Source organism: Bufo bufo, chromosome 1 (genome assembly GCF_905171765.1).
Source record: "Bufo bufo chromosome 1, aBufBuf1.1, whole genome shotgun sequence".
Lineage (NCBI taxonomy): Eukaryota > Metazoa > Chordata > Amphibia > Anura > Bufonidae > Bufo > Bufo bufo.
This window is the reverse complement of record NC_053389.1, coordinates 631014845-631041881: the sequence shown is the minus strand read 5'-3', so window position 1 is coordinate 631041881 and position 27037 is coordinate 631014845.

Below are 27037 nucleotides of genomic sequence, written 5' to 3'. Positions count from 1 at the left end.
AGTGTGGAGGTTTCAGCAGCATCTGAAGACCACAGAGTGGCAAGGTGACATAGTATGGAGGTGTCAGCAGCATCGGGAGACCACAGAGTGGCAAGGTGACATAGTGTGGAGGTGGCAGCAGCATCTGGAGACCACAGAGTGGCAAGGTGACATAGTGTGGAGGTGGCACCAGCATTTGGAGAGCACAGAGTAGCAAGTTGACATAGTATGGAGGTGCCAGCAGCATCTGAAGACTACAGAGTAGCAAGGTGGCATAGTTTGGAGGTGACAGCAGCATCAAAAGACTACTGAGTGGCAAGGTGACATAGTGTTGAGGTGGCAGCAGCATTTGGAGACCACAGAGTGGCAAGGTGACATAGTGTGAAGGTGACAGCAGCATCAGGAGACCACAGAGTGGCAGGATGACATAGTGAGGAGGTGGCAGCAGCAGCATCAGGAGACGACAGAGTGGCAAGGTGACATAGTGTGGAGGTTGCGGCAGCATCTGGAGACCACAGAGTGGCAATGTGACATAGTGTGAAGGTGACAGCAGCATCAGGAGACTACAGAGTAGCAAAGTCACATAGTGTGGAGGTAGCTACAGCATCAGGAGACCACATAGCAAGGTGACATAGTGTGGAGGTTGCAGCAGCATCTGAAGACCACAGAGTGGCAAGGTGACATAGTATGGAGGTGTCAGCAGCATCGGGAGACCACAGAGTGGCAAGGTGACATAGTGTGGAGGTGGCGGCAGCATCTGGAGACCACAGAGTGGCAAGGTGACAGTGTGGAGGTGGCACCAGCATTTGGAGACCACAGAGTAACAAGTTGACATAGTATGGAGGTGCCAGCAGCATCTGAAGACTACAGAGTAGCAAGGTGGCATAGTTTAGAGGTGACAGCAGCATCAAAAGACTACTGAGTGGCAAGGTGACATAGTGTTGAGGTGGCAGCAGCATTTGGAGACCACAGAGTGGCAAGGTGACATAGTGTTGAGGTGCAGGAGCATCAGGAGACTACAGAGTGCCAAGGTGACATAGTGTGAAGGTGGCAGCAGCATCTGGAGACCACAGAGTGGCAAGGTGACATAGTGTGGAAGTGGCAGGAAAATCTGGAGAACACAGAGTGGCAAGGTGGCATAGTGTGATGGTGGCAGCAGCATCTGGAGACCACAAATTGGCAATGTGACATAGTGTGATGTTGGCAACAGCATCAGGAGACCAAAGAGTGGCAGGGTGACATGGTGTAGAGGTGACAGCAGCATCTGGAGACAATTAAGTGCCAAGGTGACAAATAGTGATGTCGCGAACATAAAATTTTCTGTTCGCGAATAGCGAACGCGAATTTCCGCAAATGTTCGCGAACGGGCGAATTGGGCGAATCGCCATAGACTTCAATAGGCAGGCGAATTTTAAAACCCACAGGGACACTTTCCGGCCACAATAGTGATGGAAAAGTTGTTTCAAGGGGACTAACACCTGGACTGTGGCATGCCGGAGGGGGATCCATGGCAAAACTCCCTTGGAAAATTACGTAGTTGACGCAGAGTCAGGTTTTACTCCATTGAACAACGTGGTTTAAAACATCCAGTGTGTGTATACGATCAGGTATGATGTTGTATCGATCAGGTAGTGTAAGGGTTACCCTCGCTTCACAGACATTGACAGACCAAACTCCCCTTTTAATGCACCGCAAACAACTGCAAACAGTCCATTTGCCCAACCGCAAACACCCCATTTGCACAAGGTTGGATATCAAGCTAGCCATGTCCCGTTGATGTCATTGAAGGTTTCTTCCTCCACCCAGCCACGTACAACACCAAGGGTCCCCGAAAGGTGAATTGAATTGATTTTTCGAACGGGGAGGTGGTTAAAAAAAACGCTGGCTCCCTCCCCTTTGTTTGAATCCACGGTCAATGCGTCTGTGCCGTGCAATTTACTGTCACACCCGATATGAGTGGTATTTTCTGTAGTTCTCTCTATTCATCAGTTTAATCCCTGTTACGTCCCCAATCTGGGGTCCATTTATTAAATTGATTTTTCGAACGGGGAGATGGTTAAAAAAACACTGGCTCCCTCCCCTTTGTTTGAATTCACGCCACGGTCACTGCGTCTGCGCCATGCAATTTACTGTCCCACCCGATATGAGTGCTATTTTCTGTAGTTCTCTCTTCTCATCAATTTAATCCCTGTTACGTCCCCAATCTGGGGTCCATTTATTAAATTGATTTTTCGAACGGAGAGATGGTTAAAAAAACGCTGGCTCCCTCCCCTTTGTTTGAATCCACGCCACGGTCACTGCTTCTTCTGCGCCGTGCAATTTACTCTCACACCCGATATGAGTGCTATTTTCTGTAGTTCTCTCTTCTCATCAGTTTAATCCCTGTTACGTGCATATTAGGGATTGCCTTTTGTAAAAAAAAATTTAGGTCGGGTACCTTCGACTGCCTTCACAGTGACAGACCAAACTCTGATACACCAAACTGAATTGATTTTAGGATCCGGGAGATGGAAAAAGCAGCTTGGTCGGTCCGTTTACTCCCAAGTTGGGGCACTGCGTCTGCGCCGTGCATTTTACTCTCACACCCGATATGAGTGGTGTCTTAACTAGTACTATTCCTATCAGTTTAATCCCTGTTACGTCCCCTATCCGGCGGGGACGTGTGTCGAATTGATTAACCATTGTCGAATTAACGAACCATTACGACATCCAGCAATAATTTATTTCTGAGCTTTGTACTTGTTTGTATTGGAATTGATGGGGATTTTTTAAATTGTCTGCATTATTTCTAATAAACTATTAAGAGACTTTATTATGATTTTTTTATTTTAAGTATTAAAAACCCACACAACTTAAAAAAAACAAAAACATTAATGTTTTTTCTATGAAAAATTATCCAGCCGATCGCTTTTGGTCTGATCATAATGAAGCAAAGGCCTTATCTGGGATGTGGCAACATTGCCAACACACTCATAGAGGTGATGATCGCTTCATTGTGATACGCAAGCCCCTTCACCACAACAAGGTAACGATCACGAAGGGGAATTGACACTTGTATGTGCCTTCTTTTTTTCATTTTTTTTGCAGCCACAGTGCAGCACCAGAGGCCAGAAAAATTAGGCATGTACACATGCCTAAAAAATAATGGTATTGTTGCAGCCGCTGTTGTAGCAGCGGCCGGAAAAATTTATGTTTTCAAGTCAGAAAGGTGACTAAAACATTGTGGCTTGAACCCTAGTTGGTGGCAGAGAATTCACGAAAGTCATCCGGTATGCAGACATTAAATACAGCAGCGTGGGGACCATTTTGAGGCCAAGGCATGTCATCAGGCCTTTAGTTAGTCAATCGTATCCCCCACTGTCAGTCCTTTCGGGATCCATGCCTCATTCATCTTAATGAAGGTGAGGTAATCAACACTTTTTTGACCGAGGCGACTTCTTTTGTCAGTGACAATGCCTCCTTCTGCACTGAAGGTCCATTCTGACAGGACACTTGAAGCGGGGCAAGCCAGAAGTTCTATTGCAAACTGGGATAGCTCAGGCCACAGGTCAAGCCTGCACACCCGGTAGTCAAGGGGTTCATCGCTCCTCAGAGTGTACAGTTGTGGCCAAAAGTTTTGAGAATTACATAAATATTGGAAAATGGAAAAGTTGCTGCTTAAGTTTTTATAATAGCAATTTGCATATACTCCAGAATGTTATGAAGAGTGATCAGATGAATTGCATAATCCTTCTTTGCCATGAAAATTAACTTAATCCCAAAAAAACCTTTCCACTGCATTTCATTGCTGTCATTAAAGGACCTGCTGAGATCATTTCAGTAATCGTCTTGTTAACTCAGGTGAGAATGTTGACGAGCACAAGGCTGGAGATCATTATGTCAGGCTGATTGGGTTAAAATGGCAGACTTGACATGTTAAAAGGAGGGTGATGCTTGAAATCATTGTTCTTCCATTGTTAACCATGGTGACCTGCAAAGAAATGCGTGCAGCCATCATTGCGTTACATAAAAATGGCTTCACAGGCAAGGATATTGTGGCTACTAAGATTGCACCTCAATCAACAATTTATAGGATCATCAAGAACTTCAAGGAAAGAGTTTCAATTCTTGTTAAGAAGGCTTCAGGGCGACCAAGAAAGTCCAGCAAGCGCCAGGATCGTCTCCTAAAGAGGATTCAGCTGCGGGATCGGAGTGCCACCAGTGCAGAGCTTGCTCAGGAATGGCAGCAGACAGGTGTGAGCGCATCTGCACGCACAATGAGGCGAAGACTTTTGGAAGATGGCCTGGTGTCAAGAAGGGCAGAAAAGAAGCCACTTCTCTCCAAAAAAACATCAGGGACAGATTGATCTTCTGCAGAAAGTATGGTGAATGGACTGCTGAGGACTGGGGCAAAGTCATATTCTCCGATGAAGCCTCTTTTTGATTGTTTGGGGCATCTGGAAAAAGGCTTGTCCGGAGAAGAAAAGGTGACCGCTACCATCAGTCCTGTGTTATGCCAACAGTAAAGCATCCTGAGACCATTCTTGTGTGGGGTTGCTTCTCATCCAAGGGAGTTGGCTCACTCACAATTTTGCCCAAAAACACAGCCATGAATAAAGAATGGTACCAAAACACCCTCCAACAGCAACTTCTTCCAACAATCCAACAACAGTTTGGTGAAGAACAATGCATTTTTCAGCACGATGGAGCACCGTGCCATAAGGCAAAAGTGATAACTAAGTGGCTCGGGGACCAAAAGGTTGACATTCTGGGTCTATGGCCTGGAAACTCCCCAGATCTTAATCCCATTGAGAACTTGTGGTCAATCCTCAAGAGGCGGGTGGACAAACAAAAACCCACTAATTCTGACAAACTCCAAGAAGTGATTATGAAAGAATGGGTTGCTATCAGTCAGGAATTGGCCCAGAAGTTGATTGAGAGCATGCCCAGTCGAATTGCAGAGGTCCTGAAAAAGAAGGGCCAACACTGCAAATACTGACTCTTTGCATAAATGTCATGTACTTGTCGATAAAAGCCTTTGAAACGTATGAAGTGCGTGTAATTATATTTCACTACATCACAGAAACAACTGAAACAAAGATCTAAAAGCAGTTTAGCAGCAAACTTTGTGAAAACTAATATTTGTGTCATTCTCAAAACTTTTGGCCACGACTGTAGATATCTGCAGTTAAGGCAAGGTAGTCTGCTACCTGTCGGTCGAGTCGTTCTCTAAGGCTGGATCCCGAAGGGCTGTGGCGATGTGTAGGACTGAAAAAGCTCTGCATGTCCTCCATCAACAACACATCTGTAAAGCGTCCTGTCCTTGCCGCCGTGGTCGTGGTAGGAGGAGGATTACTTTCACCTCTTCCCCAGTTAGCTTCCTGTTGTGCTGTGACATCCCCCTTATAAGCTGTGTAAAGCATATTTTTTAGTTTGGTTTTGAACTGCTGCATCCTTTCTGACTTTCGGTAATTTTGTAACATTTCCGCCACTTTCTGCTTATACCGGGGGTCTAGTAGCGTGGCCACCCAGTACAGGTCATTCTCCTTCATCCTTTTTATACGAGGGTCCCTCAACAGACATGACAGCATGAAAGACCCCATTTGCACAAGGTTGGATGCCGAGCTACTCATTTCCCGTTCCTCGTCCTCACTGATGTCATTGACGGTCTGTTCTTCCCCCCAGCCACGTACAACACCACGGGTCCCAGATAGGTGACAACAACTAGCACCCTGGGATGCCTGCTGTGGTTGGTCTTCCTCCTCCTCAAAGCCACATTCCTCCTCTGACTCCTCTTCCTCACAATCCTCTTGCAGCGTTGCCGCAGGTCCGGCAAGCGATGATGACAAGGCTGTTTCTGGTGGTGGTGACCACAACTCTTCCTCTTCACGCTCATCTACAGCCTGATCCAGCACTCTTCGCAGGGCACGCTCCAGGAATAAAACAAATGGGATGAGGTCGCTAATGGTGCCTTCGGTGCGACTGACTAGGTTTGTCACCTCCTCAAAAGGACGCATGAGCCTACAGGCATTGCGCATGAGCGTCCAGTAACGTGGCAAAATAATTCCAAGCTCCGCAGAGGCTGTCCTAGCACCCCGGTCATACAAATACTCGTTGACGGCTTTTTCTTGTTGGAGCAGGCGGTCGAACATTAGGAGTGTTGAATTCCAACGTGTCGGGCTGTCACAAATCAAGCGCCTCACTGGCATGTTGTTTCGGCTCTGAATGTCTGAAAAGTGCACCATGGCCATGTAGGAACGCCTGAAATGGCCACACACCTTCCTGGCCTGCTTGAGGATGTCCTGTAAGCCTGGGTACTTAGACACAAAGCGTTGTACGATGAGATTCAACACATGTGCCATGCAAGGCACATGTGACAACTTGCCCAAATTCAATGCCGCCAACAAATTGCTTCCATTGTCACACACCACTTTGCCGATCTCCAGTTGGTGCGGGGTCAGCCACTGATCCACCTGTGCGTTCAGGGCGGACAGGAGTGCTGGTCCGGTGTGACTCTCTGCTTTCAGGCAAGTCAACCCTAAGACAGCGTGACACTGTCGTATCCGGGATGTGGAATAGCCCCTGGGGAGCTGGGGGAGTGCCGTTGATGTGCAGCCAGACGACGCAGCAGAAGAGGACTCAGCCGAGGAGGTTATCGAAGAGGATGGAGTAGGAGGAGTAGAGGAGGTGGCAGTAGGCCTGCCTGCAAGTTGTGGCGGTGTCACCAACTCCGCTGCAGAGCCACGCATTCTATGCTTGTCAGCCGTCAGCAGGTTGACCCAATGCACAGTGTACGTGATATACCTGCCCTGACCGTGCTTTGCAGACCAGGTATCAGTGGTCAGATGGACCCTTGCCCCAACAATGTATGCCAGAGATGCCATGACTTCCTTTTCAATCACTGAGTAGAGGTTTGGGATTGCCTTTTTTGAAAAAAGAATTCGTCCGGGTACCTTCCACTGTGGTGTCCCAATAGCGACAAATTTTTTGAAGGCCTCAGACTCCACCAGCTGGTATGGTAAAAGCTGGTGGGCTAAAAGTTCTGTCACGCCAGCTGTCAGACGCCAGGCAAGGGGGTGACTCTGTGACATTGGCTTCTTACGCTCAAACATTTCCTTGACAGACACCTGACTGTGGGCAGATGAGATGGAACTGCTGAAGGTGAGAGGCGGAGTGGCAGGTGGTTGAGAGGGGGCAAGGAGGACAGCAGTGGTTAACGTGGCTGAAGATGCTGGACCAGGAGGAGGATGGTGGCTTTGAGTTTGTGTGCTGCTTGTACTCATGTGTTGATGCCATAAGCGTTTGTGATGTGCGATCATGTGCCTTCGCAAAGCAGTTGTACCGAGGTGGGTGTTGGACTTCCCACGACTCAGTTTCTTTTGGCCCAGGTTGCAAATGGCATTGCTGTTATCAGAGGCAGATACACAAAAAAAATGCCACACTGCTGAGCTTTGCAAGGACGGCATTCTGGTGGTGGCAACAGCATGCGTTGATTGGCGTCCTGTCTGGCTGACCCCGGGTGCCGATACATGCTGTCTGACTGTGCCACTAGCTCCTTGCGACGACCTCTTCCTGCTTCCAACTCGTCCCCTCCTTCTCTCTGTCTCCCCTTCTGAACTTTCCCCCTCATCTTCTTCTCTTCGAGCAGGCACCCACGTGGCATCCACAGACACATCGTCATCATCAACCACTTCACTTGTATCTGACACCTCAGCAAAGGAAGCAGCAGCGGATACAACATCATCATTATCTTCACACTGTACGTCCATGTGTGTAATGCTGCCTGACTGAGACATATCCCTGTTATCTACATCCTCTGGCAATAATGGTTGCGCATCACTAATTTCATCCAACTGATGTGTAAATAACTCCTCTGAGGGATCAAGTGAAGCGGCTGTGGTGGCTGTGGTGGTAGTGGTGGTGGTGGCGGCGGGCGGGAGAGTGGTAACTTGAGAGCAGGTGACCAAAGCTGAGCTGGAGGAGGATGGTGCGTCAAGGTTCTTAGCGGAAGCTGTTGAAGATTGGGTGTCCTGTGTAAGCCAGTCAACTATTTTCTCCGAATTTTTTGGGTTCAGGGTACATGGCCTCTGAACACTAGGCATTATTCCAGGGCCAGTGGAAATCACAGCACCACGACTACGACGGCGCCTGCGGGGTGGCCTGCCTCTGCCTGTCTTTTTTTAGATAAGTGGTACTATGCGTGCAAGGTACTGTGCCACCCTATATAAGTGGTGGGCAGTGGGCACAGTACAGTCTGTGTGGGCCTGACACACACTGGCTTGCAACTGGGATTATATCACAGAAAAATATTAAATATAATTTTTTTATCTGCAAGGTATTTGTGAGTGAGTGACACCCTGTAACGGTTTGAGTGGTGGGCCAGACACACACTGGTTTGTAACTGGGATTGTATCACAGAAAAATATTAAATAGAATTTTTTTTATCTGCAAGGTATTTGTGAGTGAGTGACACCCTGTAACGGTATGAGTGGTGGGCCAGACACACACTGGTTTGTAACTGGGATTATATCACAGAAAAATATTAAATAGAATTTTTTTTATCTGCAAGGTATTTGTGAGTGAGTGACACCCTGTAACGGTATGAGTGGTGGCCTAGCCAAGTAGCCAGTGGCCACAGTATAGTCTGTGGGCCAGACACACACTGGCTTGCAACTGGGATTATATCACAGAAAAATATTAAATTGAATTTTTTTTATCTGCAAGGTATTGTCTGTGACACCCTGTATGAATGGTGTGCACACAGTACTGTCTCTGGGCCAGGCACTCACTGGCATGCAACTGCGATTATATCACAGATAAATAATAAATATAATTTTTTTTATCTGCAAGGTATTTTCTGTCACACCCTGTATGAATGGTGTGCACACAGTACTGTCTGTGACTGTGCCTGCAGCCTCTCACACAACACGGGCAGGCAACTGCAATATATATAAATATTTAAAAAAAAGAAAAAGCAGACTGATGTACCAGCCCTGAAAAGGGCTTTTTGGGGTGCTGTCAGGACGCTGTCCTTACAGCAGATGAGTCTGTGGACACAGAACACTGCCCTAGCTAACGCTTTCCCTATTAGATCAGCAGCAGCAGCAGCACTGTCCCTCCTCTCACTAAGAATGCAGCTTCCGAATGAATCTAAAATGGATGCTGTCCAGGAGGTGGGAGGGTCTGCTGCTGATTGGCTGGAATGCGTCTGCTGACTGTGAGGTACAGGGTCAAAGTTTACTCAATGATGATGTATAGGGGGCAGACCGAACATCGCATATGTTCGCCCGCCGCGGCGAACGCGAACAAGCTATGTTCGCCGGGAACTATTCGCCGGCGAACTATTCGGGACATCTCTAGTGACAAAGTGTGGAGGTGGCAGCAGCTTTAGAAGATTACAGAGTGTCAAGGTGACATAGTGTGGAGGTGGCAGCAGCATCAGGAGACCACAGAGTGGCAAGGTGACATAGTGTGGAGGTGTCAACAGCATCAGGAGACCATAGCTTGGCAAGGTGACATATTGTGGAGGTGGCAATAGCATCAGGAGACCACAGAGTGACCAGTGGGGAGGTGGGTGGCAATACCAGTACCAGCTGAATATGGTGGTTGAAAGAAGGAGCACTTGGCATTAGATTTGTGGCTTCTGGCGAGTGTCAGCATGAGAATAGCATCTGAGGCAGGTAGCTAAAAGAAACCGGTCTCTTTTGTCAAAGTGTTGCTGTGGCACCATGGATGATTTAGTCTGATGTATCAGGTATTGGTGGGTGGAAATCCTGGCTGATCCATGCCTGATTCTTCTTGACAAAGGTCAGTGTCTCCAAATTTTGGGTGGACAGGAAAGCTCTTCTTGGGGCAACTATGGTTCCCGCCGCATCAAACACCCACTCCAGGGCAAACTCTGCTAGTTGCGGCTACAAATCCAGTTTGGCTGCCCAGTAGTCCAGAAGATCTTCAAGTAGGCAAAGAGAGAGTATAGTCGTGCTCAAACCCTGTCACACAAAGCACAGACTACGCCAAGAACCACAGCGTTACTTAAGTAAAAAGAGAAAAAATTCCAGCTCGGTTAAAAGGTTACTTTTTATTTTTCAGTGCAGATAAAAGCCAGTTACAGTCCAGAAGATCTTCAATGTGGGGTGGCAGGGTGCTGTCTAAGTTTGCCACCACCCGCTGGTTCAGGTTCTGCTCCAGGTCTAGCTGCTGCTGCTGAGTAGTTTCTTCACTAGGCGGGTGAAGAAAGCTGCTCATCAGCTACTCTAGACTCAAGTTGCTGCTGATGGAGCTAGAACTGTTTCTACATCCCCATCCTGCCACAGCAGCCATGGCAAACAAACATGAGAGCAGAGGGCCCCCCGGTCAGACCTGCGAGAGCTTGGACGATGGCGCAGATAGGCAGCGGCCAACTAACTACACAGGATGTCTCTATAGTAGTTAAGTTTGTCCTCCCTCTCAGCGGGTGTAAAAAAGGCCCCCATTTTGGACCGGTAGTGAGGGTACAACAAGGTGGAGAGCCAGAGGTAATCCCTCTGCCGAATGGTCACAATTCGTCTGTCATTACGCAAGCGAGCATGCATTGGGCCATTTGTGCAAGTGACTCAGAGGCACTCCCTGCCTCCATCTCCACTGCATACTGCCATGGTGTGTCTGGGTCCTCTTCCTCATCTTCCTCATCGTCCTGTAGCTCCTCTGGCTGCTCCTGCTCCTCCTCTCCTGTCACCTGTGTAAAAAAATCACCCATTTTACTACACATTGCTTGTTTTCCAATGTCCTCTTCCTCCAGTTCAGCCATCAAGTCTCATGTGACCATGAGATCTAGGCGCCACGTCTCCAGTCCCCTGACCAGCCAGATTTACCAACATCTGTTCCCGGACATGAAGCAGTGGAATGACGTTGTTCATTCACTAGTTGTGGCGACTGGCAAATAACATGGCCTCCTCAAAGGGCCTGAGCAAATGGCAGGTGTCACGCATGAGCTGCCACTGGCTGCAGCTCAAGGAGGGTGTGCTTTGCAGTGTCGTGGCGAAAGCCAGGATTTGATTTCTTGATGAAGGACATGGAGCAGTTCCTCCCCAGTGTGACTCCGTTCACCCAGGCAAACGAGGTGCAGAACAGCGTGACACCGCTGTGCCCTGCAGTGGAGGCTGAGGACACGGTGGAGGATGAGGAGGCAGAGGCGGATATTGTCACAGGACCAATGACGTGACAACGTACAGGCGGAAGCAGCGTCACCTGGCCAAGTTGCTGGTGTGGCTGTGCAGGAATTACATTCACGCAGTGGGCTGTAAAGGACATGTATTGTCCCTGACTGTAGTTATAGCTCCACTTGTCGGAACTGCCGTGCACTTTGGCAGACACCCACAGACACAAGGACTGGCCCACCTTATGTTCTACATACGTGTGCATGGCTGGTACTGCCTTTTTGACAAAGAAATGGCGGCTTGGGACTCTCTACCTCGGCTCGGCACAAGCCATCAGTTCTCTTAAAGGTGCAGAGTCCACCACTTGGAAAGGGAGGGACTGCAGCACCCTCCACCGTGTCCTGGCCACGTTTTACCTTCTGTTCACAGATTCTACAAAATGGCCATGTTTACCTCCTCTGGCGGCTTAACAAAATACTGCTACACCGCCGAGTAGGTCATTTTTAACCCCAACACTCCGCACTGACTGACTGCTACCACCGCTGCTTCCATGAACCCCTGCACCACTACTTTCCGGATAGGTAGGCTTCTGTGAAGCGTGTGGTCTACCCTGGGCACGTTTGGCTCCCACTGCTGCCACCCTGCTATATCTTGGCCATGCTAGCGACTTGCTGGCTACGCCACTGCCTCACAGGCAAGCTGCCACCCTCTTTTCCCGATGATGATGAAGCCCCTAATTCACCCCGCTCCCAAGTGCGATCAGCTACAACATCATCATCATCATTGAGTACTGTCTGCACGTCACTGATGTCCTCCTCAATGGTCTCTGGGACAGGAGCCTGACCGTTCGCAACACCAGCTCCCAAGCCACTCTCCTCATCACTACTTGCCTGTCTATCGGAGGAAGCGAGGGATGTCTCTTCCATATCTTGGCTGGCCAGTAGCTGCTGACTGTCCTCTAGTAGCTCGTCCTCACTGTATAGCGGACCTGAGCCAACAGTATATAATACTTCTCTGGCTGAGGGAACAGAAAAGGACAGAGGCAGGTTGAGGACAGGTGAGGGCACAGGGCCTGCTCCCGGGCCATGCCAAATAAAGGGTTGTGTCTGACGAACCCAACGACTCTTGGCTGGGGGTGTCTGATATCACTTGGGATGAAGTGGATGACCAAGTCAACCATTCAAGAACCGCTGGGTTGCTGGTCAAGACACGACTGCTAGATGACACCAGGAGCTCAGGCCTCTCGCCGCAACTCCTGCTGCCATGCCCCGTTACTCTGCTGCGACCTGTGCCTACGCCAGAAACATTTAGGCCTCTGCCACTCCCATGTGCAGGCCCTGGCGCTTGTCTGTCTGACATACTGTTAGATCAAATAAATTAAAAAAGGAAATTAAAACACGCCAAAAAGTTTGTAATTTTTTCACTTCAATACACAACGGCTAATAAGCCCTTTTTTTCCCACTAATGCATGTCAAAAATGGCTTTAGAACACATAACTGCACCGCTGAACGGTAAATAGGCCTTTTTTTTCCCACTTATACACGCCACAAAAGGCTTTAGAACATATAATTATGTATGTGTAACATATATATATTATTGCCACTAATACAGGCCAAAAAGGGCTGTCATTTTCTCACTTCACCACAGAACAGCTAATAAGCCCTTTTTACCCCACTAATACAAGTAAAAAATGCTTTAGAACCTATAACTGCACCGCACACAGGCAAATAAGATGTAGAAATATTTCCTTGTAATAAACCCTGTTAATGGCTGTATCAAACAGCACTTGCACCCCAATAACAAGAACGGTTTACTTGAATTACAGAGCTCTATAATGGCAATTTGGATCCGCAGACAGTGCAGCAAGGTGTAATAGGATGGTTCCTGTTACCCAGGATGTAAACTCCCCTACTGAACCCTGTTCTGCTTCAATACTATGTAATAATTCCTCCCAATCCTTTCCCTACACTTCTAATGCTCTTTCCCTTAACTTCTATTAAGCAAAATATTGTTTTCAAGTCTTTCTTAGCACTGTCCCTAGCGCCTGCTAACGTCTCTCCCTGCACTAAGTACACTGAAAAATGGCTGAATTTAAGATGGCTTAGGCCATTTATAGGGCTGTGATATCACAGTGCTGGCTGGCTGCTGATTGGCTGCATGCATGGCATTGTGGGTGATCCGTCATTCCCATAATTCATTGACGAATATTCTAAAAAACAAATATATGGCACTATATTCGATATAGTGCTATATATTAGTTTTTTTGAAAATTCTTAATTTTTTCCATCTGAAGTCATGATTCCTCCCTGCTTAAATTGCTTGACAAGCAACTTAAGCAGGGAGGAATCATAACTTCAGATGGAAAAAAATGACGAATATTCTAAAAAACTAATATATAGCACTATATCGAATATAGTGCTATATATGCCTTTTTAACCCACGCCTGTATTGGTCGCGTAATATTCGCATATGATCATTACATTGCCGATTTTTCGAGTAAAAAAAAAGACCAATATTCGGAAAACAAATAAATATAGCACTATATTCGAAATATTTGCGAATTCTCGAAGTTGCGATATTCACAATAAATATTCGTAATTCGAATATTCGTGCTCAACACTACTCACTATGCTCTACTGGTGCATAATTTTCTTAATGAAAATTTACCCAACATAAGGATAGGTAGATGAGGTGGAATGGCCACTATGATCACCAAACTTTACCCCCGATGGGATTTTTCTTTTTGGAAGTTATCAAAGATAAGGTAAGAAAATATAAAATATGAAAACCACACACAGTTGATAACCTATTTCAGTTCATAAAAAAGTATGCCACAAAATTGATAACAATAAAGAACTTGTGCCAAAGTGTGCTTAAGTGACTAGAATACAGCAATGTGTAAATAATAAGAGATTAAACTCAACTGTTATTATTTAACCACTTCCCGCCACGCTAACGCCGAAAGGCGTCATTTCTGCGGCGCTCCCAGGTCACACTAACGCCAATAGGCGTCATCTCGCGTGAGCCGAGATTTCCTGTGAACGCGCGCACACAGGCGCGCGCGTTCACAGGAACGGAAGGTAAGAGAGTTGATCTCCAGCCTGCCAGCGGCGATCGTTCGCTGGCAGGCTGGAGATGTGTTTTTTTTAACCCCTAACAGGTATATTAGACGCTGTTTTGATAACAGCGTCTAATATACCTGCTACCTGGTCCTCTGGTGGTCCCATTTGTTTGGATCGACCACCAGAGGACACAGGTAGCTCAGTAAAGTAGCACCAAGCACCACTACACTACACTACACCCCCCCCCGTCACTTATTAACCCCTTATTAGCCCCTGATCACCCCATATAGACTCCCTGATTACCCCCCTGTCATTGATTACCCCCCTGTCATTGATTACCCCCCTGTAAAGCTCCATTCAGACGTCCGCATGATTTTTACGGATCCACTGATAGATGGATCGGATCCGCAAAACGCATCCGGACGTCTGAATGAAGCCTTACAGGGGCGTGATCAATGACTGTGGTGATCACCCCATATAGACTCCCTGATCACCCCCCTGTCATTGATTACACCCCTGTCATTGATCACCCCCCTGTAAAGCTCCATTCAGACGTCCGCATGATTTTTACGGATGCACTGATAGATGGATCCGATCCGCAAAACGCATCCGGACGTCTGAATGAAGCCTTACAGGGGCGTGATCAATGACTGTGGTGATCACCCCATATAGACTCCCTGATCACCCCCCTGTCATTGATTACCCCCCTGTAAAGCTCCATTCAGATGTCCGCATGATTTTTACGGATGCACTGATAGATGGATCGGATCCGCAAAACGCATCCGGACGTCTGAATGAAGCCTTACAGGGGCATGATCAATGACTGTGGTGATTACCCCCCTGTAAAGCTCCATTCAGATGTCCGCATGATTTTTACGGATGCACTGATAGATGGATCGGATCCGCAAAACGCATCCGGACGTCTGAATGAAGCCTTACAGGGGCGTGATCAATGACTGTGGTGATCACCCCATATAGACTCCCTGATCACCCCCCTGTCATTGATTACCCCCCTGTCATTGATTACCCCCCTGTAAAGCTCCATTCAGACGTCCGCATGATTTTTACGGATCCACTGATAGATGGATCGGATCCGCAAAACGCATCCGGACGTCTGAATGAAGCCTTACAGGGGCATGATCAATGACTGTGGTGATCACACCATATAGACTCCCTGATCACCCCCCTGTCATTGATTACCCCCCTGTAAAGCTCCATTCAGATGTCCGCATGATTTTTACGGATGCACTGATAGATGGATCGGATCCGCAAAACGCATCCGGACGTCTGAATGAAGCCTTACAGGGGCGTGATCAATGACTGTGGTGATCACCCCATATAGACTCCCTGATCACCCCCCTGTCATTGATTACCCCCCTGTCATTGATTACCCCCCTGTAAGGCTCCATTCAGATGTCCGCATGATTTTTACGGATCCACTGATAGATGGATCGGATCCGCAAAACGCATCCGGACGTCTGAATGAAGCCTTACAGGGGCATGATCAATGACTGTGGTTATCACCCCATATAGACTCCCTGATCACCCCCCTGTCATTGATTACCCCCCTGTAAAGCTCCATTCAGATGTCCGCATGATTTTTACGGATGCACTGATAGATGGATCGGATCCGCAAAACGCATCCGGACGTCTGAATGAAGCCTTACAGGGGCGTGATCAATGACTGTGGTGATCACCCCATATAGACTCCCTGATCACCCCCCTGTCATTGATCACCCCCCCTGTCATTGATCACCCCCCTGTCATTGATCACCACCCCTGTCATTGATCACCCCCCCTGTCATTGATCACCCCCCTGTCATTGATCACCCCCCCTGTCATTGATCACCCCCCTGTAAGGCTCCATTCAGACATTTTTTTGGCCCAAGTTAGCGGAATTATTATTATTTTTTTCTTACAAAGTCTCATATTCCACTAACTTGTGTCAAAAAATAAAATCTCACATGAACTCACCATACCCCTCACGGAAACCAAATGCGTAAATTTTTTTAGACATTTATATTCCAGACTTCTTCTCACGCTTTAGGGCCCCTAGAATGCCAGGGCAGTATAAATACCCCACATGTGACCCCATTTCGGAAAGAAGACACCCCCAGGTATTCCGTGAGGGGCATATTGAGTCCATGAAAGATTGAAATTTTTGTCCCAAGTTAGCGGAACGGGAGACTTTGTGAGAAAAAAATTAAAAATATCAATTTCCGCTAACTTGTGCCAAAAAAAAAAAATTTCTATGAACTCGCCATGCCCCTCATTAAATACCTTGGGGTGTCTTCTTTCCAAAATGGGGTCACATGTGGGGTATTTATACTGCCCTGGCATTCTAGGGGCCCCAAAGCGTGAGAAGAAGTCTGGTATCCAAATGTCTAAAAATGCCCTCCTAAAAGGAATTTGGGCACCTTTGCGCATCTAGGCTACAAAAAAGTGTCACACATCTGGTATCGCCGTACTCAGGAGAAGTTGGGGAATGTGTTTTGGGGTGTCATTTTACATATACCCATGCTGGGTGAGAGAAATATCTTGGTCAAATGCCAACTTTGTATAAAAAAATGGGAAAAGTTGTCTTTTGCCAAGATATTTCTCTCACCCAGCATGGGTATATGTAAAATGACACCCCAAAACACATTCCCCAACTTCTCCTGAATACGGCGATACCACATGTGTGACACTTTTTTGCAGCCTAGGTGGGCAAAGGGGCCCACATTCCAAAGAGCACCTTTAGGATTTCACAGGTCATTTACCTACTTACCACACATTAGGGCCCCTGGAAAATGCCAGGGCAGTATAACTACCCAACAAGTGACCCCATTTTGGAAAGAAGACACCCCAAGGTATTCCGTGAGGGGCATGGCGAGTTCCTAGAATTTTTTATTTTTTGTCACAAGTTAGTGGAAAATGATGATTTTTTTTTTTTTTTTTCATACAAAGTCTCATATTCCACTAACTTGTGACAAAAAATAAAAACTTCCATGAACTCACTATGCCCATCAGCGAATACCTTGGGGTGTCTTCTTTCCAAAATGGGGTCACTTGTGGGGTAGTTATACTGCCCTGGCATTCTAGGGGCCCGAATGTGTGGTAAGGAGTTTGAAATCAAATTCTGTAACAAATGACCTGTGAAATCCGAAAGGTGCTCTTTGGAATATGGGCCCCTTTGCCCACCTAGGCTGCAAAAAAGTGTCACACATCTGGTATTGCCGTACTCAGGAGAAGGTGGGGAATGTGTTTTGGGGTGTCATTTTACATATACCCATGCTGGGTGAGAGAAATATCTTGGCAAAAGACAACTTTTCCCATTTTTTTATACAAAGTTGGCATTTGACCAAGATATTTATCCCACCCAGCATGGGTATATGTAAAAAGACACCCCAAAACACATTCCTCAACTTCTCCTGAATACAGAGATACCAGATGTGTGACACTTTTTTGCAGCCTAGGTGGGCAAAGGGGCCCATATTCCAAAGAGCACCTTTCGGATTTCACAGGTCATTTTTTACAGAATTTGATTTCAAACTCCTTACCACACATTTGGGCCCCTAGAATGCCAGGGCAGTATAACTACCCCACAAGTGACCCCATTTTGGAAAGAAGAGACCCCAAGGTATTTCGTGATGGGCATAGTGAGTTCATAGAAGTTTTTATTTTTTGTCACAAGTTAGTGGAATATGAGACTTTGTAAGAAAAAAAAAAAATAAAAAAAAAATCATTTTTCCGCTAACTTGTGACAAAAAATAAAAAGTTCTATGAACTCACTATGCCCATCAGCGAATACCTTAGGGTGTGTACTTTCCGAAATGGGGTCATTTGTGGGGTGTTTGTACTGTCTGGCCATTGTAGAACCTCAGGAAACATGACAGGTGCTCAGAAAGTCAGAGCTGCTTCAAAAAGCGGAAATTCACATTTTTGTACCATAGTTTGTAAACGCTATAACTTTTACCCAAACCATTTTTTTTTTACCCAAACATTTTTTTTTTATCAAAGACATGTAGAACTATAAATTTAGAGCAAAATTTCTATATGGATCTCGTTTTTTTTGCAAAATTTTACAACTGAAAGTGAAAAATGTAATTTTTTTGCAAAAAAATCGTTAAATTTCGATTAATAACAAAAAAAGTAAAAATGTCAGCAGCAATGAAATACCACCAAATGAAAGCTCTATTAGTGAGAAGAAAAGGAGGTAAAATTCATTTGGGTGGTAAGTTGCATGACCGAGCAATAAACGGTGAAAGTAGTGTAGTGCCGATTTGTAAAAAAGGGCCTGGTCTTTAGGGGGGTATAAACCTGTGGTCCTTAAGTGGTTAAACTGTATACCTAATAGATAAATATAGATATATAACTATACCTATGTATGCACTCTAAGTATATGAAAATACATATGGCCAAATTTATCATTACTCTGACAGCTCACTCCACTTTCACATATGGCTAAAGTCAGTTTTAGCCAAGTCAGATTTATGATCGGCCCTTTAAGACTGTAATAAATGTGGTTTGAAGGTAGCACTTTATTCGTCAGTAAGCAGCTTTACAAAAGTCGCACGTCTTTATGAAAAAGTCGAATGTTATATTAAAAAGTCTCATAAGATAAACATGGTCCTCACTGGAGTGAAATTGCGCATTTTTTTGCGACTTTTTAAATAGTCGCAATAGTAAATCTGTCTAGAGATTAATTTACATAAGAAAACACGCCCACTTTCAGAAAACTGGCGAGCATAGTGCAGAGCAGAAAAAAGTCACACATTTTTGCGCAGTTTTAGCGATTGCACAAAAATTTGCAACTTTTTCACTCCATTATTCTGACTTGAGCCCATAGATAAATGATAAATCTGGCCCATAGAATTTTTACATACATGTTTTTAATATGTGATAATTTTTTAGGATGGAAGTGTCTCTTGCTTACAAATCTGACTTGTTAAGAAGATGTAATGTCAGCACAGTAGGCAGGAACACATAGACATTGAGCCCTAACTGGAACCCAGACTGCTTTACCTACCTACTTGCATTGCAAGCTCTACGCAGCAAGTCCGCAACTGGTCGGTGTTCCCTAGTCTGCTAGGTGCAGGACTGACACATACACAGAGAAGAAACGACACAAAGACGAAGTCATACAGGAATGGGTCAGAACTGGGCGAGCAATGCAATACCAAATCAAATGACAGAGGGTAGTCAGAATAGCCAATCTGAAGTCAGAACCAGACGAGAAACACAGTACCAAATCAAGACAGAAAGTGGTCAAAGGCAAGCCAAGGTCAATCCAATAAGCAATCCAAAAGCACACAGAACAGAACTGGCAGCACAGATAGGAGTGAAAACCTATCACTGGCAATGGTATCTGGCCATGAAGGGGCTTAAATAGAGTACCGAGCCCCAGGATTATAACCTGATAGGTCATGACTCGGCGCTTCATTAGTCAGAACACAGCACACAGGAATAGAACAGCTGAGCAATCAACCCACTGCTAGTTTCCTCCAGCACACGCCCACTGGATGCTATGGATGCTGTCGCATCACCAGGGTGTGTAGCTATACAGTCTTTCCCAGAGCAGTCATGCCAAAGCTGGAGATCTTGCCGCTGAGGCCCGGACTGGTAAGTTTGTGACATTACTCCCGTCATAATAGGGGCCGCTGGACCAGGCTTAAATGAAAATTTTAAAAAATTATATAGTGTCTCACTTCCTAATACCAAAGGACGGGTGCTCTTGCTTAATAGTGATTTCACCCAATCACAAGTATAATGGTATATGTTTGTCAAGAAAAGCAGGCACTCCTCATCTGGTTATATAGAGATATATGGGTATATTCAAGATCAATATGTTTAATTCAACAATATATAAAAACATTAAAAGCAATAATTAAATTAGTGGTGATAGATAGCAGCAGATGTTCTAGTAGTAACAATATAACAGCAGATATAGTGGCAACAATATAGCAGCAGATATAACTATAGTAGCGATTTAGCAGCAACAGTATAGCAGCAATATTGTAACGCAATTTTGTTCGGATGGGTCTTTATCAGAATATCCTGCTAAACGCGTTTCGAGTTTCACACCTCTTCCTCAGCTACTGAGGAAGAGGTGTGAACCTCGAAACGCGTTTATCAGGATATTCCAATAAAGACCCACCCGACCAAAATCGCGAGAAAACTATCAAAAATTTTCTATAAGATCACAAATATTGATTATGTGATTGATACACTATTACTATATGCCAAAGAACCACTGCTGCATAGCCATTGGGGTCACCAACTTACCTATATATTTTAAAGCAAGGATGGCAGTGAAAGCTCTATCCTGAAATTGGGAACCATTTATTCATAAGACTGATATTGTTTTGATACCAAAAACTGTTGACACCTCAATATCACTTTTGTCAATGACAAGTGGAAAAACCTATGTCATTTTCAGTTACTAGAACAATATTGCTGCTATACTGTTGCTGCTAAACCGCTGCTATAGTTATATCTGCTGCTATATTGTTGCCACTATATCTGCTGTTATATTGTTACTACTAGAACATCTGCTGCTATCTATCACCACTAATTTAATTACTGCTTTTAATGTTTTTATATATTGTTGAAATAAACATATTGATCTTAAATATACCCATATATCTCTATATAACCAGATGAGGAGTGCCTGCTTTTCTTGACACACATTAAATTGAAATTTTGAATGGAATTAGGCGAGGAGCATGAACATCCCGAGCATGTACCCATGTTCTCCTCTCAGGACCATACCCCTTCCAATGGATTAAGTAATGATCAAACCTTGAACTTTCCGAGAGTCAAAAATTCTCTCAACCTCGTACTCAAGGTCATCCAGAATAACCATTGGATCAGGTGGTTTAGGTGGAGAAATTGCAGAAGGAACATATCTTTTAAGCAAGGATAAAAAACATTATGAATTCTGAATGATGAAGGCAGCTCAAGACAAAATGCTACTGGATTAATTACAGACAAGATTTTACAGTATATGGTCCAATAAATTTAGAGGTAAGTTTGCCAGATGGTACTTTGAGAAGTACATTTTTTTATAGAAAGACATACCAAATCACCCAACACAAAGTTCGGAACTACAGACTACGTCCTATTTGCTTGTTCACATTGTAAACTTTGGGCTTTTTCCAGGATCTTGCAAGCCTGGGCCCAAACTGTGTACAGATTGTAAAAGATAGTATCCACCACAGGGTTTACAGAACTGGACAAGATATAGAATGAAAAACGCATATTAAACCCGTAGTTACAATAAAAAAGTGACATGCCACTAGAGTTGCTGAAATGGTTGTTAATAGCAAACTCAGCTAGAGGCAAAAACCTTCTTCACCCATTTTGGCAGTCAGAAACAAAACACCTTAAAAACTACTCCAATACCTGGTTGACTATTTTGATTTGTCCATTTGTCTTGGGATGGAATGCAGATGAGAAGGAGAGTTTGATACCAAGTTTGTTGCTAAACTCTGTTCAGAATCGCGAGACAAACTGGACACCTCTATCCGAGACAATGGAATCTAAGGGTGTTGTGCATGAACAAAGTAGCTAATTCTTTAGCATTAGGAAGTTACTTTAACCACCTCAGCCCCCAGTGCTTAAACACCCTGAAAGACCAGGCCACTTTTTACACTTCTGACCTACACTACTTTCACCGTTTATTGCTCGGTCATGCAACTTACCACCCAAATGAATTTTACCTCCTTTTCTTCTCACTAATAGAGCTTTCATTTGGTGGTATTTCATTGCTGCTGACATTTTTACTTTTTTTGTTATTAATTGAAATGTAACGATTTTTTTGCAAAAAAATGACATTTTTCACTTTCAGTTGTAAAATTTTGCAAAAAAAACTACATCCATATATAAATTTTGCTCTAAATTTATTGTTCTACATGTCTTTGATAAAAAAAAAATGTTTGGGTAAAAAAAAAATGCTTTGGGTAAAAGTTATAGCGTTTACAAACTATGGTACAAAAATGTGAATTTCCGCTTTTTGAAGCAGCTCTGACTTTCTGAGCACCTGTCATGTTTCCTGAGGTTCTACAATGGCCAGACAGTACAAACACCCCACAAATGACCCCATTTCGGAAAGTACACACCCTAAGGTATTCGCTGATGGGCATAGTGAGTTCATAGAACTTTTTATTTTTTGTCACAAGTTAGCGGAAAATGATGATTTTTATTTTTTCTTTTTTTTCTTACAAAGTCTCATATTCCACTAACTTGTGACAAAAAATAAAAACTTCTATGAACTCACTATGCCCATCACGAAATACCTTGGGGTCTCTTATTTCCAAAATGGGGTCACTTGTGGGGTAGTTATACTGCCCTGGCATTCTAGGGGCCCAAATGTGTGGTAAGGAGTTTGAAATCAAATTCTGTAAAAAATGACGAGTGAAATCCGAAAGGTGCTCTTTGGAATATGGGCCCCTTTGCCCACCTAGGCTGCAAAAAAGTGTCACTCATCTGGTATCTCTGTATTCAGGAGAAGTTGAGGAATGTGTTTTGGGGTGTCATTTTACATATACCGATGCTGGGTGAGATAAATATCTTGGTCAAATGCCAACTTTGTATAAAAAAATGGGAAAAGTTGTCTTTTGCCAAGATATTTCTCTCACCCAGCATGGGTATATGTAAAATGACACCCCAAAACACATTCCCCAACTTCTCCTGAGTACGGAGATACCAGATGTGTGACACTTTTTTGCAGCCTAGGTGGGCAAAGGGGCCCATATTCCAAAGAGCACCTTTCGGATTTCACAGGTCATTTTTTACAGAATTTGATTTCAAACTCCTTACCACACATTTGGGCCCCTAGAATGCCAGGGCAGTATAACTACCCCACAAGTGACCCCATTTTGGAAAGAAGACACCCCAAGGTATTTCGTGAGGGGCATGGCAAGTTCCTAGAATTTTTTATTTTTTGTCACAAGTTAGTGGAAAATTATGATTTTTTTTTTTTTTTTTCATACAAAGTCTCATATTCCACTAACTTGTGACAAAAAATAAAAACTTCCATGAACTAACTATGCCCATCAGCGAATACCTTGGGGTCTCTTCTTTCCAAAATGGGGTCACTTGTGGGGTAGTTATACTGCCCTGGCATTCTAGGGGCCCAAATGTGTGGTAAGGAGTTTGAAATCAAATTCTGTAAAAAATGACCTGTGAAATCCGAAAGGTGCTCTTTGGAATTTTTGCTATCGATTCCGCTCTACTTTCTCAAAGATCGTTAAAGGTCACAATATCCGTTTGAAGGTCACAATATCCGGTCACAAAGATCACAATATCCGTTTGACTGTGGGTGATGCTCATGTTGAGGATATGTCATGTTTTGTCTTAAGCGGATTACCTACTCCTCTAGTGTTGGGGCTACCCTGGCTCACTAAGCATAACCCCACCATTGATTGGCAAGCAAGGCAAATAAATGGTTGGAGTGAGTTTTGCAGAAAGAATAGCCTCATGGCGTCTCTTTCAGAGGTTTCTACCAAGACTGTGCCATCTTTTCTCTCAGAATTTTCTGATGTGTTTTCCGAGAGTGGTGTCCAGGAGTTGCCCCCTCATCGGGAGTACGACTGCCCTATTAAACTCATCCCAGGCGCCAAGCTGTTAAAATCACGATTATACAATCTCTCCCAACCTGAAAGAGTCGATATGCGTACTTATATCTCTGAGAGCCTGAGAAAGGGACACATCCGACCCTCGAAGTCACCTGTTGCCGCTGTTTTTTTTTTTATTGAGAAAAAAGATGCTTGACCTTGTCTGGATTTCAGGGAGCTGAACCGTATCACAATTCGTGACCCATATCCGCTTCCTCTGATCCCGGACCTGTTTAACCAGATTGTTGGGGTTAAAGTTTTTTCTAAGTTGGATTTAAGAGGGGCATACAACCTAGTCAGGGTCAGGGAAGGGGATGAATAGAAGACGGCCTTCAATACCCCTGAGGGTCATTTTGAGAATTTGGTTATGCCCTTTGGTTTGATGAATGCTCCGGCCGTCTTCCAACATTTTGTAAACAGCATTTTTTTTTAAGCATTTAATGGGGAAATTTGTACTGGTTTATCTAGATGACATTTTGATATTTTCTCCTGATTTCAAGACTCATTGGGACCACCTATGTCAGGTCTTGCTGATTCTGCAGGAGAATTAATTGTACGCTAAACTGGAAAAATGTGTGTTTGCGGTTTCGGAGATTCAATTTCTTGGTTTTCTTCTCTCCGCTTCTGGTTTTCGGATGGATCCTGAGAAGGTCCGCGCTGTGCTTGATTGGGAGCTTCCTGAAAATCTGAAGGCGCTGATGCAGTTTTTGGGTTTTGCCAATTATTACAGAAAGTTAATTTTGAATTATTCCTCTGTTGTTAAGCCACTCACTGATATGACTAAAAAGTGGGTGGATTTTTCCTCGTGGTTGGTAGATGCGCTTAAAGCCTTTTCCAGTATTAAAGAGAGTTTTGCTTCCCATTTTGGTACAACCTGATGTCTCTCTACCTTTTATTGTTGAGGTGGATGCTTCTGAGGTTGGTGTGGGTGGGGTCTTATCTCAGGGTCCCTCTCCTGCCAAATAGCGACCGTGTGCCTTTTTTTCAAGGAAACTCTCCTCTGCAGAGAGAAATTACGATGTGGGAGATAGGGAGTTGTTGGCCATCAAATTAGCTTTTGAGGAATGGCGCCATTGGCTAGAGGGAGCCAGACACCCTATTACCGTGTTTACCGACCATAAGAATCTGGCCTACTTGGAATCAGCCAAGCATCTGAACCCGAGACAGGCCAGATGGTCTTTATTCTTTTCTAGGTTTCATTTTGCTACGTTCCGCCCTGGGGTTAAAAATTTGAAGGCGGACGCCCTGTCACGTTGTTTTCTGGGAGGGGGGAACTTTGAAGACCCGGGTCCCAATTTGGCTGAAGGGGGGGTCGTCTCTGCTCTTTATCCTGATTTGGAGGCAGAGGTTCAGGCAGCCCAGGCAGAGGCTCCTGATCTTTGTCCTCCTGGGAGGTTGTTTGTGCCTCTCGCTTTACGACACAAGGTTTTTAAGGAGCACCACGATACTGTCCTTGCTGAGCACCCGGGAAGTAGAGCCACAGTGGATCTCATTGCTCGGAGATTCTGGTGGCCGGCTCTTCGTAAGACGGTTGAGGGTTTTGTGGCAGCCTGCGACACCTGCGCTCGTGCCAACGCCCCTCATTTACGGCCATTGGGTTCTCTCCTCCCGTTACCCATTCCTTCCAGTCCTTGGACGCATCTGTCCATGGACTTCATTACGGACCTGCCTGTGATTCTGGTGGTAGTGGACCATTTTATCAAAATGGCGCATTTCATTCACTTTCCTGGGTTACCCAATGCTAAGACGCAAGCGTTTGATAATCACATTGTTAAATTTCATGGCATTCCTTCAGACATCGTTTCTGATAGAGGCACACAATTTGTTGAAAGGCCTTCTGTTCTCGCTTGGGGGTTCGGTTGTCGTTCTCTTCTGCTCTTCACCCGCAGTTGAATGGTCAGACCGAACGCGTCAATCAGAATCTGGAGACATATCTGCGCTGTTTTGTGGCGGAGAATCAGGAGGATTGGTGTTCTTTTTTGTCCCTTGCTGAGTTTGCTTTAAATAACCGTCGCCAGGAGTCCTCTGATAAGTCACCATTTTTTGGTGCATATGGGTTTCATCCACAGTTTGGGACATTCTCTGGAGAGGGGTCTTCTGGTTCACCTGATGAGGAGAGATTTTCCTCGTCTTTGTCATTTATTTGGCAAAAGATTCAGGGTAATCTGAAGAGGATGAGTGAGAGATATAAGCGTGTGGCGGATAAGAGACGTGTGCCTGGTCCGGACCTGTATGTGGGTGATCTTGTGTGGTTGTCTACAAAGAATATCAAACTGAAGGTTCCCTCCTGGAAGTTAGGTCCTAAGTTTATTGGGCCTTACAAAATCTTGTCCGTCATCAATCCCGTTGCCTTCCGTCTTGATCTTCCTCAGACTTGGAAGATCCATAATGTTTTTCACAGGTCCCTATTAAAACCTTATGTCCAACCCACTGTACCCTCCTCTTTGCCTCCTCCTCCGATTTTTGTTGATGGTAATCTTGAATTTCAGGTCTCTAGGATTGTGGATTCTCGCATTATCCGCGGTTCTCTTCAGTACCTCGTTCATTGAGAGGGTTATGGTCCTGAGGAGAGGATGTGGGTCCCAGTGGCGGACATTAAGGCCACTTGTCTCATCAGGGCTTTCCAAAGGTCTCATCCTGAGAAGGTGGGTTCTGAGTGTCCGGAGTCCACCCGTAGAGGGAGGGGTACTGTCACCGCCAGTTCTGTGAGAAGGTCTGGCAGACGCTCTTCTCTACCTCTTGTATGACGTTCTTTCTTTTGGTTTCACTTTGTCATCTCCTTTCCTTCTGTCACTTATTTAGACTAATCGTTTTCCTTTATATTCCCTCCCATACTGCCTCACTTTGAGATTTATACTACTTCCTGGATGAAGTGTTCACTGCTGGAGGCTGCTGTTTGCTCAAGATAAGTCTTTTCCTTTATTGTGTTTCCTTGCTGGCTTGATTCTAGGTGACCCTGACTCCGTCCGTATTAAGTGCAGGGAGCTGGTGGTCGTGTCCCCTCACTATTATAGGGTTTTCAGGTGTCACACAGTCTTAGGTACATGGGCATGCAATCGTCTACCATTGAGACCCTTGCATGTGCATAGCAGTCAGGGAGAGCTCTTAGGGTTTTATAGGGCTCACCTATATGCTCCTTAGTTTGAGATCAAGCCAATCGGTTGTTTATTTATAAGTTCCAGCTATCTGCAAGTTCATCCGTGACAGAGGTCCATTGCGATTTGGGTCCAAGGTCTCTGCGGAATGGACAAGGGACAAAGCAAGCCCGCAGAACACCTCCTGGGTA